Raw genomic sequence first — 12,842 nt, 5'->3', positions numbered from 1 at the left:
GATTCAAAGAGTGGAGAAATAAACTCTACCTCATTTTGGGAGGAAAAGCAAAATCACTTTGCAGAAAAGCATGAGTATGGGAATGGGAGGAATTATTGTAGCCACCTTGCAAACAAACTCCCTGTTTTCTCTATGAAATGGAAACAATAATATATGGAATATAACACTATTGCAAAAACTAAACTTATTCCCTCCTCTTTGTTAATTAGATCACTAGGGCATAGAAATGGAAAAAGTGTGGGATAAGGTAAATTCAACCCTCATTATGGAGGGTCCTAAACGCTTGATTGAGCTATTGGTTGATATTTATCTCAGCCAGCAATGGAGACTTACTGATACATCGTGCACAAGTTGAATGACATGATCTGAATTTGTTTAGGGAATGACCACTGTTTAAAATTATCTGCTTCATTTGTTTGTTTTCTTGTTTATCATCTATCTTCATCTATCCATGAGATTATAAGTACCATGAGACAGAATAAGGATTTTGTCCAGTTTTCTATTCTGTCCCCAGCATGAGGAGCTTTGTCTGGCTCAAGAAATGCTTGCTGTTTAATTAAATGTAGTCCAAGTCACTTCGAAATTCCTCCTATAACATGACTTACAAACTTTTTTCACTGCACTCACCCATATCAAGATGCAGGATGTCCTCTAGTCCTCAATGTCCTCTGGTACTGTAAACAATCCCCCTTGTGTGTTCAATGACAATTAGAGAAGGGAAGAAGTATCTCTTGATCTGGTTACTTCACTTTTGTTAAGATTGAATTTCTTGGCTCATGTGGAACTTTTAGGTAACTAAAATTCCTAGGGTGTTCTCTTACAAACTATTAGTCCAAATCCTAGTGTTCTCTCATCCCAAAATGGTCACTAAAAATAATTAAAATATCATGAATACATAAGTGTTGCCCCTGTTCAGTTTTATCTTCAGTTTCCGGCTCATCATTCTAATTTGTCAAGATTGTCCTGAATCTACACTATGTCATCAAATACATCTGCTTGCCTTCTCAGTTTTGTACCAAATTCAAATTTGATAAGCACACTTCCTCTGTCTTCAGCAAAGTAGATGGTAAAATGTTAGACAGGGGGCTTCCCTGGTGGCGCAGTGGTTGAGAGTCCGCCTGCCAATGCAGGGGACACAGGTTCGTGTCCCGGTCCGGGAAGATCCCACATGCCACCGAGCGGCTGGGCCCGTGAGCCATAGCCGCTGAGCCTGCGCGTCCAGAGCCTGTGCTCTGCAACTGGAGAGGCCACAACAGTGAGAGGCCCGCATACCGCAAAAAAAAAAGAAAAAAAAAGTTAGACAGGGAAGCCCTCATATGGCGACCTGCCACTACTGTACCCCTGGACATCTTCCTCTAGGTTTAACCAGCACACACCCACTCAACTCTCCTATCCTCCAGTTTTCATTTCTCTATCCTTTCCGAGCATGTCATTAGCAATTTGGCATATGTCTTGCTGAAATGAAGGTATCAAATGTTTGTAGCATTCGCTTTTATACCAACCTACTTAACCAATCCCATTTTTTTAAATAAAAAGAAATGATTTGGTCATGGCTTGTTTTTACCTTCTCGTTGACTGATCTACATGCAGCCTTTCCTGCCACTGGCTCCATTTTCTTTACCTTCCTTCTTAAAAAGAGGATGTGTCCAGGGGAGAACATCCCTAATTCACTTGATGTTCCATCCTTCTACTAGGACTTCTCCTATTATTTCCTCATATCTTCTCACAGACTTCAGGCATCCCTTCTCTTCTGTCGTGGCAGTCTTCCTTCTTCATTGGATCATAGCCGTTACCACTGCAGTATTTGTTCTCAAATCTGATTTTGTGTCAGAATCACCCAAAGGGCTTGTTAAAACACAGATTGCTACATCTCACCTCCAGAATTTCTCATTCAACAGGTCTGACATGCGAGCAATCATTTACATTTCTAATAAGTTCCCAGCTAATGGTGATGCTGCTGGTCTGGGGACCACACTTTGAGAACCACCAACCTGATATATCCCATCTCATTAAAAACAAAACAAAACTTTTTCCTGATTTTATTAATACCTCCAAAAATGGTGCTCCTGTCCCCTCTTCCCTTTCATAGCCAGGCTTCCTCACAACACTGTCTACTCTCACAGTCTGCACGTTCTCACCTCCTGTTCACTCTGATACCACAGAAACATCTTTTAGCAAATTTACCAATTGGTTTTCTTGTTGCCAAATACAAAGGTCATTTCTCTGACCTACTCTTATTCTCTCTCTTCACCACATTAAGAATGTCTTTCTTAAAATGCTTTTCTTCTCTTAGTTTGAAGATACCGTATTCTTTTATGCTTTGCCTCCTAATTCCCTGACTGCCTCTTCTCTTTTGCTGGCTCACCCTATTCTATCCAAATTCTAAATGCTGGAGTGCTTCAGCGCTCGGTTTTAGACCTTCTTCCCTGTCTTGTTCTTGCCCTAGAAAATACCATGGTAAAACCTTATACCATGGTTTTAAATACCATGACTTCCACATTTATACCTGCTAGCCAAGACCTCTCCCCTGAACTTTAGACATATATACAAGTAAAGATCCACCATCCGCATTGGATGTCTCTCGATCATCTCAAAGTTAAATCTTTATTTATCAGCTTAAACCTGGTCCTTTCCCAATTATCCCTGCGGTGGAAAGAATTATGGCCCTCCCAAAGATGTCCACATACTAATTCCTAGAACCTGAGCATATGTTACCTTACATGGAAAAAGGAACTCTGCAGATCTAGTTAAGATTAAGGACCTAGAGATGGGAAGACTGTCCTGGATTATTTGGGTGGACCCAGTATAATTACAAGGGTCCTTAAAAGTGGAAGAAGGAGGCAGAAGAGAGAAGTGACAATGGAAAAGAAAACTAGAGATATTGACAGTATGATTATCCATTCTCTCCAACCCCCAACCCTCAACCCCTTAAAACCACCAATTTGATTTCTGAGTCTGTGCATTTACCTCTTCTGGATATTTCATATAAATGGAGGCATAAATTATGTGACCTTTTATGTCTAGCTTCTTCCACTTAGCATGTTTTCAAGGTTCATCCACATTGTAACATATATCAGTACTTTGTTCTTTATTATAGCTGAATAATATTCCTGTGTATGAGTGTATGTGTGTGTATTTGTTTACCCATTTATCTGTTGATGAACATTTGGGTTGTTTCCACTTTTTGGCTGTTGTGAGTAGTGCTGCTATGAACACGTATGCACATTTGTTTTCAATAGATCACAAATCCCATTTTGGAATTTGGAATGTAGGCAGTGATTTCTAGACGTAAGCCTTATTTAGTTCTTGCCTGTTTCTGATTTTCTCCATATTTCTCATGCCCCAGGATTTTTCAGAGTCATTGAGAGTAGCTTAATGATCATTCCAGTTAATTATCATAGAATTCTTCATCAAGTTGTTTATTCTATGGATTAATACAGCAGGTTTCAAATTTAATAGGGCTAGAGACAGAACTGGGAGTAGGCTGGAAGAGATTAAGGAGAAGAGCGGTAGGTGTAGTTAAATTGATGACTTTTTAAAAACAAGCACATTACAAGATAATCAATTTACTCATCCAGTGATAAACTTTATGTTTCCCGCAGAAATGTTAGTAACTTTATGTTTCCCTCAGAAATGTTAGTAGCTACCAATGCTTTCTGAATTAGGTACTTGGAACCCCTTGGTAGTATGTTCAGCACCATCTCCAGTGTTAAAAAGTTTTAATCCACAATTAGATATATATTAAGCCATTAAAATATCATTGCATTTTAATGATTTGAATCTATGAAAATATGTAAATTAGTAATGGCTTATTAAACTTTACAGTTTCGGGTTATCGTACAAAAAATATCTGTACATATAAAATGTTAGAGAGCAAAATGCCCTTTGTGTATTTTATTACATCATCCTTCAGCAAGGATGACAACAATGGAAATGCTCATGCAATTCCTAATTTTAAAAAATAAATATATTCGCTGTTATGAATAGAAATTGTTTCCATGAAAGCCAAGTACGCACAGTTGTTTGGGTCTAAGCGTGTTATCTTGATCCCTGGCACTCAGTTTTGTGCTTTGGAAGGCTCTACTCAATTCAAAACATAAATTTGGAAAAGGCATCCTCCCTGGAGCCCTTTGAGAGCCTGTAGTTATGGTGGTTACCTAAATATTATTTCCATAGCTACGTTGGCTTCTAGCCACAGCTGAAATGCGTATCAACAAGCTTGGTGTGAAAATGGGCAGGAGGGGAAAAAAAGAGGAGACAGAGGACACTAATTTTCCTTCTTCGGAGTAGGAGGTATAATGTCTTTATAAAGTAATAATTAAAAGAAAAACAATTACTGGAGCCTTATCTGGACCATGCAGCTGTACTTCCTTCTTTTGCATTAGCAGTGTTTCTAAGGTTATGACAAACCATGAAAATTGCATCTTTAGAGGAGTTTTATTCCTTTTCCTATGATTTGATTGAAACAGACAGCTACATTTTGTGTATATATAATTAGGCAGTAAAATAGGCTTTGAAGGCAGGTTTCCATTTAGTATGTGAGTCACACACACAACAGCCTTTCATTCACCAGCCAAAGACTGATCTTTTTAATGCTTCAGCTCGCTCAACATGTTTTCTGAATGCTACATCTTGCACTGAGGGGGAAAAAAAGGGAAAGAAAAAAAAAATCAGCTTTTCGCCCATATTTCTTTCTTTTTTTCAATCTTCTTTCCAAAGGGAAAACAATCTGAAAAGCCAATCTAGGAAGTCTTTGGTGATTTAACCTTACGACAAACTGATTTTTATCGTCCTTCTTCCAGATTGTCGTCGGGCACCAGTGAATGCTTCGCCAGCTCCTGGCGTGTCTAATCCCTCTCATAAAAGGCCATTGTGGCGGTAAAACTGAGACCAATGGCTTTTTCATTCTCCACCTCTCAGCTCTCCAAAGTAATGGCACTGGGTCTCCTCTTCGTGTTTTTCTTTTCAGATGCATAGTTTCTTTCTTTAACAAGGTTAAAAAGGGGGGGGGGGCGGGGATGGAGGAAGAAGGAATCCAATCCCATTTTCTTAGTGCCGGTCTCGTACGTGGCATGAAGTGATTTTTTTTTTTTTTTCCTGAACCTGAATTAGGAAAAGCATTTGAGATACAGCCTGTTTTCATGAAAGTGATTTTCCTCTGGGATTTTGCGTACAATGAGAACAACCCCGGGTGTATTTTTTTTCTCATAATAGAAATCAGGCCTATGAGCTGTGCATCCTCATGCCTTATCTGATTAAAAAGCCGTTGCCTGTTAATCTCCATCCTTTCATCTCCCTGTGTCCCATTTGCTTTCTCCTGTCCTGTTCTGACAAACCCGAAGATGGAGGGAAATAATATCAAGCTACCTGGCTGATTTAGGCAAGGGATAGTTCGTGTTTGTAGAATATGCCTTTCATCTGAGGAACTCAAAGAGCCTGAGGAGCATTATCACAAAGGGCCCAGCTCCAACATAAAGGGCATGGAACAGCTATAGTCATGTAAATCTAAGTTTCTAGAGTGATTAGTACCTAGGTAACCAAGAGAGATGAGCCGGGTTCTCATTTCTGATGTGAAATTCGATGTCCATGCAGGAATTTCAATTTCCAATTCAGGCCCCACCACAAGATAAACCACTCAGTATTCAATTTACCTCCTGCGATGTCCCCCTGGGGAGTCTGCCTCCCCAAGATGAAGGGCTTTACATGACAGGCAGGTGTATATATTTCTTCAGTTGGCCTAATCTAATAAAGCTGGGCATGATTAATATGTGCAAAATGTTGCCATGATAAATAATTCAGAATGAAACTGCCTTTTTTAGTTGTGCTACAAATAGATGTCAGTCTGCATTTGACGGTGCCTGTATCCCACAGGGACTCAGGACCAACTGAAAGGAATATAGTCCTTGTGCTGGTTCTGAGGAAAACACTGGGGACAGCTCCCCTGACTGAGCCTATGTGATTTTGCCTCAAACCAAATGAAATCTTTCAAAGTGGACTCTTTTTGCTGGTTCTGTTTTTGTGATTAGAAGGAGCAGCTTCCATTGAAGACTGTTGTACCTGTCAGGACTTCCATGTAAATCTGATACAGAGACTTCTTTTTTTTTTTTTTAATTTATTTTGTTGAAGTAGAGTTGATTTTCAATGTTGTGTTAATTTCTGCTGTACAGCAAAGTGAGTCAGTTTTATATATATATATATATGTATGTATATTCTTTTTTTTTGTATTCTTTTCCATTACGGTTTATCATAGGATATTGAATATAGTTCCCTATGCTATACAGAAGGACCTGGTTGTTTATCCATCCTATATATAATAGTTTGCATCTGCTAATCCCAAACTCCCAATCCATCCCTCCCCCACCACCTTCCCCCTTGGCAACCACAAGTTGATACAGAGGCTTCTTATTGTAAGAGATGTATGTGTACGTGGTCAAGGCCCAGGTTGAACATCAGTGTCTCTTCCTAACAGTCCACTTTTTTTTTGCAGACTTTTTCCTTCCTCTTCACAATTCTCCCTTCTTTCTACCTCACAATCTCTTTCCCCCTCCCAGTCTTATTCCCCCAAACTGTGGATTTTTTAAAAGAATTTTTTTTTCATGAAAACCATATCTTGAGCCAAATTTTTATTGCAGCTTATCTTGAAGTCATAAAGTTTGCGTTCATCATTTCCGTATTAACCATAGAGACACATGGATCTATCTGGTTAGAGCTCCACACTTCCCTAGCTTTATGCTTCTGAACTTCAGCGATGGTTTGCATTTACATGATAAAGCAGAACAGGCATTATTTTCCAGTTGGAGCCTTTTTGCTTATGACAGTGAAATGGCAACATGATGAAAATGATCCCGCCAATGTCGGGAGTTTCCTGATAACTTTTGAATGCCAGCCTGTATTATCAACCTAGCCTAATTTTATCAATGGCTGTGATAAAACAAAGGAAAGCAATGTCCCGTGTTTTTATTTGTGAACTAGGGAGACCACAGAAGTCAGTTATTTCACCAGTCTTAAACAGCCGATTGGAATCCTAGCTTTGTGGTACCCTGAAAGAGGTTGCAGCAAACGGCCAGGGATGGAGTGGAAGATGGCCAGGGATGGAGTGGAAGATGGCCAGGGATGGAGTGGAAGATGCCCAGTAAGCCCTCCTCCTGTGCGTCCCATGATCACACAGAACCAGGACATGATTCTTCTGGGGCTGGCCCTGTTTTAGATGGGAAATTCTTAGTTAATATTCCCTTTAAGACAAGCATATTTTTGCTGCTTATTTTAAACCCAATCCATAGGAATATTCTACATTTAGGAAAGGAGTTCTTCATTGATTTTTTTAATGAAGGAGTGGGGGCAGTAAGAGCGTTAAAGTTCCTCCTGCCCCCATCATTTTCCCTCATATCATCCTCTTCTGTTTTCTTCATAGTGTTTCTTACTATCTGAAATTATCATTTTTATTTACCTGTTTACTTATTTCTCATTTTCACTGGAATGTAAACTCCATGACAGCAGGGACTTTGGTATTTATAATAGATATACCTGGTGTCTATAACAGAGCTTGGCGCACAATGGATGCTCAAGAAATATTGGTTGATTGAATGAATGAATGGATATTGATAATATGGTGAATGTCTAGAAATAGCTCCTTCTAACCAGATATATCAACATTTGATAGATTTCTGGCTCTATAGTTCTATAAATATTTAACTAGTATAGAAATGACCTGATTATTTTGATTTTCGTTTGGTATAAACATCAATCCACTAGAATTAATTACAAGCCAATGTCTAGTGACTCTCTACATCTACTTTATCATATCTACACTAAAATGAAAAATCATATGCAAGTGAATGACACAGAATCAGTGCAAGATGCTAATGTGAAGTTATAATTTTGAAACAAAGCTTAGATGTAGGTTTTGGGTAGTTTATTGTATTCAAGTTCATTGATAGTTTGTGGAAGTCATACACTGCACCCCTACCAACTAGTGGATGAATCAAAGACTGGTGTTGCTAAATCCAGTCCTCTTACTGTTCCTGCCTTCTTTGGAGGTCATGGAACGCAGCGGTTGAGCATGTGGACTTCGAACTTGTGCAGGCCAAGCTCCAACTCTCCTACTATGTCTCCGTTTCCTTCTCCCCAAAATGGGATAATGGTTCCCACCTCAATTTTGTGAGAGTGAGAGATTTTAAAAAGAGAATTATGTAAAACACCTAACACCATGCCTGGCACATAGCACTTAATTAAAGTTAGCTCTAAGCGCTAAGAAGTAGAAGTATCATTATTCTCTTACTATTATTCCCAAGCCCAGTGTGGTTAGCCAGTCTTAATTTATGGAATCTTTTCCTTATGTTTACATTGTCTCCAGTTCAAGGTCTCCCTTCATTAGCCTTTAGAATTTGTTTGACCCACTTTTGCTCTTTCATTGGAATGGATCAATCAACAAACCTGCCTTTATTCATGGCTGTCTGTGAACTTCATTTAGTCTCCTAACCCAGCACCACCAGCATTATCCATCTTGCCCATCTCTGAAATCCCAGATTCTTAATTCAGCCACCACCGTGAGCCAGTCTCTCACTCTGGACTTAAAAAATGGTTTCAGGGGCTTCCCTGGTGGCGCAGTGGTTGAGAGTCCGCCTGCCAATGCAGGGGACATGGGTTCGTGCCCCGGTCCGGGAAGATCCCACATGCCGCGGAGCCACTGGGCCCGTGAGCCATGGCCGCTGAGCCTGCGCGTCCGAAGCCTGTGCTCCGCAACGGGAGAGGCCACAACAGTGAGAGTCCCGCGTACCGGGAAAAAAAAAAAAAAAAAAAAAAAAAGTGGTTTCAAAGATGGCTCTGAGTAGCTAGAATATTAGAATAATCTTGCCACCATCTCAAAAGTGTGGTCTTGGGCAAAATACATGCAAGCTGAGCTTTCACGTTTTCAGCTACAAAATTAAGGGAGTCAGAGTAGAATATTGTTTAAGGTCTTTTCCAGCTAAAAACATTTGATTCTAATTATGTAATCTTTACTTCCATACCTGGTCAGGTTGGATTTTCAAAGAATTTCTACTATAGCAAAATATTCAACCTCACTATTATTTTATCAAATATCAGACTAACTGATCTAGATTGCACATGTGCTATTTTGTCTTTATCTCAACATCCCCCATAGCTATCAGTTTATATCAGTTTCTAACATACTCTTAAGCTCATATGTATAGAACTGATTTGACTCCTCTATCAATTCATCCTGGAAATGCAATTTCAGTATATAATATTAGTAAATTTATTCTACCTGTTTGTATGACCCATAGCAGTCAAGATGCAGCATCATCCAACTACAGGCTTATTTGATAGTTTCACTAGTCCACATATAAAATGAAAATGCATCGCATTTACAGATGGCTTTATATTTTCAAAGTACATTCATACACATTATCTCTTATGACCCTCACAAACTAATGAGGTAAGTAGAGCAAGCCTTATTGTCCCAGTTTATAACACGAAAAACTGGGGCACAGCAGAAAATGTAAGTGGCTTGCCCTGGGTACCACAGCTGATTGGTGACATCTAGGACAAGAACTTGGGATTCTAACTCTGAATTCAGTGTTCTCTCCATGGTGCCTGCCCCCATTCACAGCCAGCTTGCTCATCCTCCCAAGTGCAAATCACCAAATCCTCTGCTGCTGTAAGAGATCTCTCCTACCCAGTAACCACATTACTTTATTTGGGCAGAATTAGTCAAGGAATTATTATATAAAAATAGAAAAAAATACATACACACACACATATACATATGTAATGTGAAAAGCTGATAGTATAGGTATTTCCAGTTTTCAGGTTTTAGATGTTAGGTGTTGCTGGAGAGAATAAAAACCTTGGCTTGGCTGTGGTTGGCTTAATTGCCCTATTACTTCTTCTGGTATGGATCTTAGTGCGTAAATCATCTATTAATCAGCTAAAAATAATAAACAAACTCTAGGATTCTTGGGAAGAATGGGTAGCATTGCTGCTTATGGGAAGCAGAGAAAAATGTTTACCATTTGAACAGTGAAGTTCATCTGTTTACAACCCTGAATGAACTGTTAGGTTAGCTGTTTACTCTTGCTGACTTTCACTCACCTTCACGGTTTTACCACTGTAGCACCAAGGGCATTGATGTTAATCTCTTTCAACTTCAGAAAGCCTAGATATTTTTAAATTTTGCCCCTTCTTCACTCTTCCTTCCCTCACCTCTTTCACTAGTGAATCCATGTATCGTAGTAGTTGTCCTTCCATTTCTCTTGATTTGCAAATTTTGTAAAATCAGATTTCATTTGTATATTGCGCAATCGACTACATGTCTAGTCACAGCTTAAACCCTATAAAAGAAACATAAAAGAAGTAGAAAGTACCATCTGTCCACTTGAAGTCTTGAAACACAAGGTACATTTAAGAAGGCACTATAGAAAAAATATCTGACGAACTATTGAAAACTAGATCATGTAGTACACAGTGCAAAGAAATAATGAAATCACAGAAGTAAAAAATTATTTGGGGGCTTCCCTGGTGGCACAGTGGGTGAGAGTCTGCCTGCCAATGCAGGGGACACGGGTTCGTGCCCCGGTCCGGGAAGATCCCACATGCCATGGAGTGGCTGGGCGCGTGAGCCATGGCCGCTGAGCCTGCATGTCTGGAGCCTGTGCTCCGCAACGGGAGAGGCCACAACAGTGAGAGGCCCGCATACTGCAAAAAAAAAAAAAAAAAAAAAAATTATTTGGACTAGAAACCATGGTGGGTTTAGACTTAACTTTTTAACCTTGGAATAATTGTATGGCTTGAATTACAGAAACCAGTGAAAAGAACAGTGGAGTACAGGTACAGTCATATGATGTTGGTTTTTAGGAAGACAGCATGGACTCACAAGAAAAAGGGGTGGCAGTTGGTTTTGGACTCATAATATGAGTTGGGTTCAAATTCAAGCTTGGTGTCTTTCTAGCTACAATAATAGGAGTTACCATTTGAATGCCTGTTTTATACCAAGTATTATGTTACACTCATTATTTCATTTAATCCTGCAAGTAACTGCCTGAGTTAGGATGCCTGGCACATAGTAAAAGCTCAATTGATGTGTGTTAACTTATTTAATACTAGAGTATGGTCCTTTTTCTATTTACAAGGAAGCCAAAGCTGAAAGAAGTTATATTACTTGCACAAGATCACACAGCTAATAAAGTTACCTTTCTGGGTTGGTTATGGGTTAAATGAAATACTCTGGTTAAAGGTTTAGTACGATGCCTGGCACACAGAGAGCGCTTAAATAAATATTAGGATAAAACATCTCATAGAAGTAAGCTGATATGGAATGAATGAGGAACAATAAGGAGAGCAGTAGCACAACTATTTTTGAATTTTCAGCAGTTTAAGGCAATGTGCTCAGAGTTGATAGAACTTCAAATGACCCATGTAAAGCAAATATTTGATGAGACGTTTGCTTTCATGCTCAGCCATGGCCGCTGTTACTTAGTTTTTTCTGTCTCATAATTTGAATCCTAAGCATAAAAGAGACAACTAAATGACTTTTTCTCGAATAGCCTCCGTTTTCCATATTTACTAGTGGTTTAAGAATAGTTTCTGTAGGGATATAAAATGTTACTTGATACTCCTGACTTGTATAATAACTTAATAACTCTTTGAGGTGTTGATATCAAAACATAAGCTTTTTTGAAAACAACCTAAATATCCATTCAGTCTGTCCAGGCTTCTATAACAAAATATCATAGACTGGGCAGCTTCTAAACAAGAGAAACTCATATTCTGCAGTTCTGGAGACTAATAATCCAAGATCAAGGTGTCACCAGTGGTGAGAGCCCACTTCCTCAATGAAGCACTTCCTTGATGATGGCCATCTTCTTAATGTAACCTCACATGGCAGAAGGGGCAAGCTGGCTCTTTGGGGGTCTCCTGTAAGGGCGCTAAACCCATTCATGAGGGCTTCCCCCTCCTGACCTAAGCAACTCCCAAAAATCCCACCTCCAAATACCATCACATTGGGCATTAGGATTTCAACATATGAATTTGGATGGGGGAGGACATAAATATTCAGTCCATGCAATTCATCAGTTGGAGAACTGACATAATAAATGACAGTATTTCTATCCTGAAGATATTATGCAGCCATAAAAAGAAAAAGAATGAAATCATTTATAGGTACTGAGCTGAGAAGATGTTTATCATTTATTTTTAAGTGAAAAAGTAATTGCAGAAAAGTTGTAATACTGCAATTCCAGGTTTGGCAGGAAAAAAACTCTACATATCATTTACGTACTTGTAAATGCATGGGAGAAAGTTATGGAAAGGCACCTACTAAACTACTGGAAGAAGTTTCTACCAGAGAACGGAATGTGGTTAGGAGGAGAGTGACAGGAAGCTTATGCCTTTTTACTTCATATAATATGTATTCTATCCTTTTTTTTTTTTTTAAGCTTTTTAAGATGAGCATGATTACTTTTATTTCTTCAATTTAAAACTCAGCAGGGGTTCTATCAATATAGTGCTGTAAACATACTATGTAATTCCCCTTACACCCTAAACTCCACTGAAATGATAGAAAATCATCTTTTAAGAGGGCTGCAAAACAACATGGGTTACCATGAGAGGTCCATATATTTTGAGAAATTCCTGGAAGATAGAAACCAGTGGATAGAAGAAAGCTACTACAAAGGTGATATCAGTAATCCCAATAATGACCTACCATGTATAAAGTTCAATAGGGGTCCCAGTATAATTCTCAGGGCGCCTGAGAAGCTGCATTTGAAAAAGCTGTACTGTAGGGTCCAACTCCTTAAGAAACTGAAGTGAAGGCCTCTAGCATGTGAGTTCAAACTGGAGAG

General features: G+C 39.1%; 1 protein-coding gene across 11 annotated transcripts in view; it reads left to right on the top strand.

Moving 5' to 3' along the window:
• Positions 1 to 12,842, top strand: part of ZNF608 (zinc finger protein 608) — a 744,094-nt gene that overhangs the window by 609,016 nt on the left and 122,236 nt on the right. The gene's annotated exons all lie outside the window — the stretch shown is intronic.

This window comes from Monodon monoceros, unplaced genomic scaffold, assembly GCF_005190385.1.
Source record: "Monodon monoceros isolate NGI ecotype Baffin Bay Population unplaced genomic scaffold, NGI_Narwhal_1 Super_Scaffold_12, whole genome shotgun sequence".
NCBI classification, from domain to species: Eukaryota; Metazoa; Chordata; class Mammalia; order Artiodactyla; family Monodontidae; genus Monodon; species Monodon monoceros.
The sequence above is the reverse complement of the archived record's forward strand: the minus strand, read 5'-3'. Positions and strand labels throughout refer to the sequence as shown.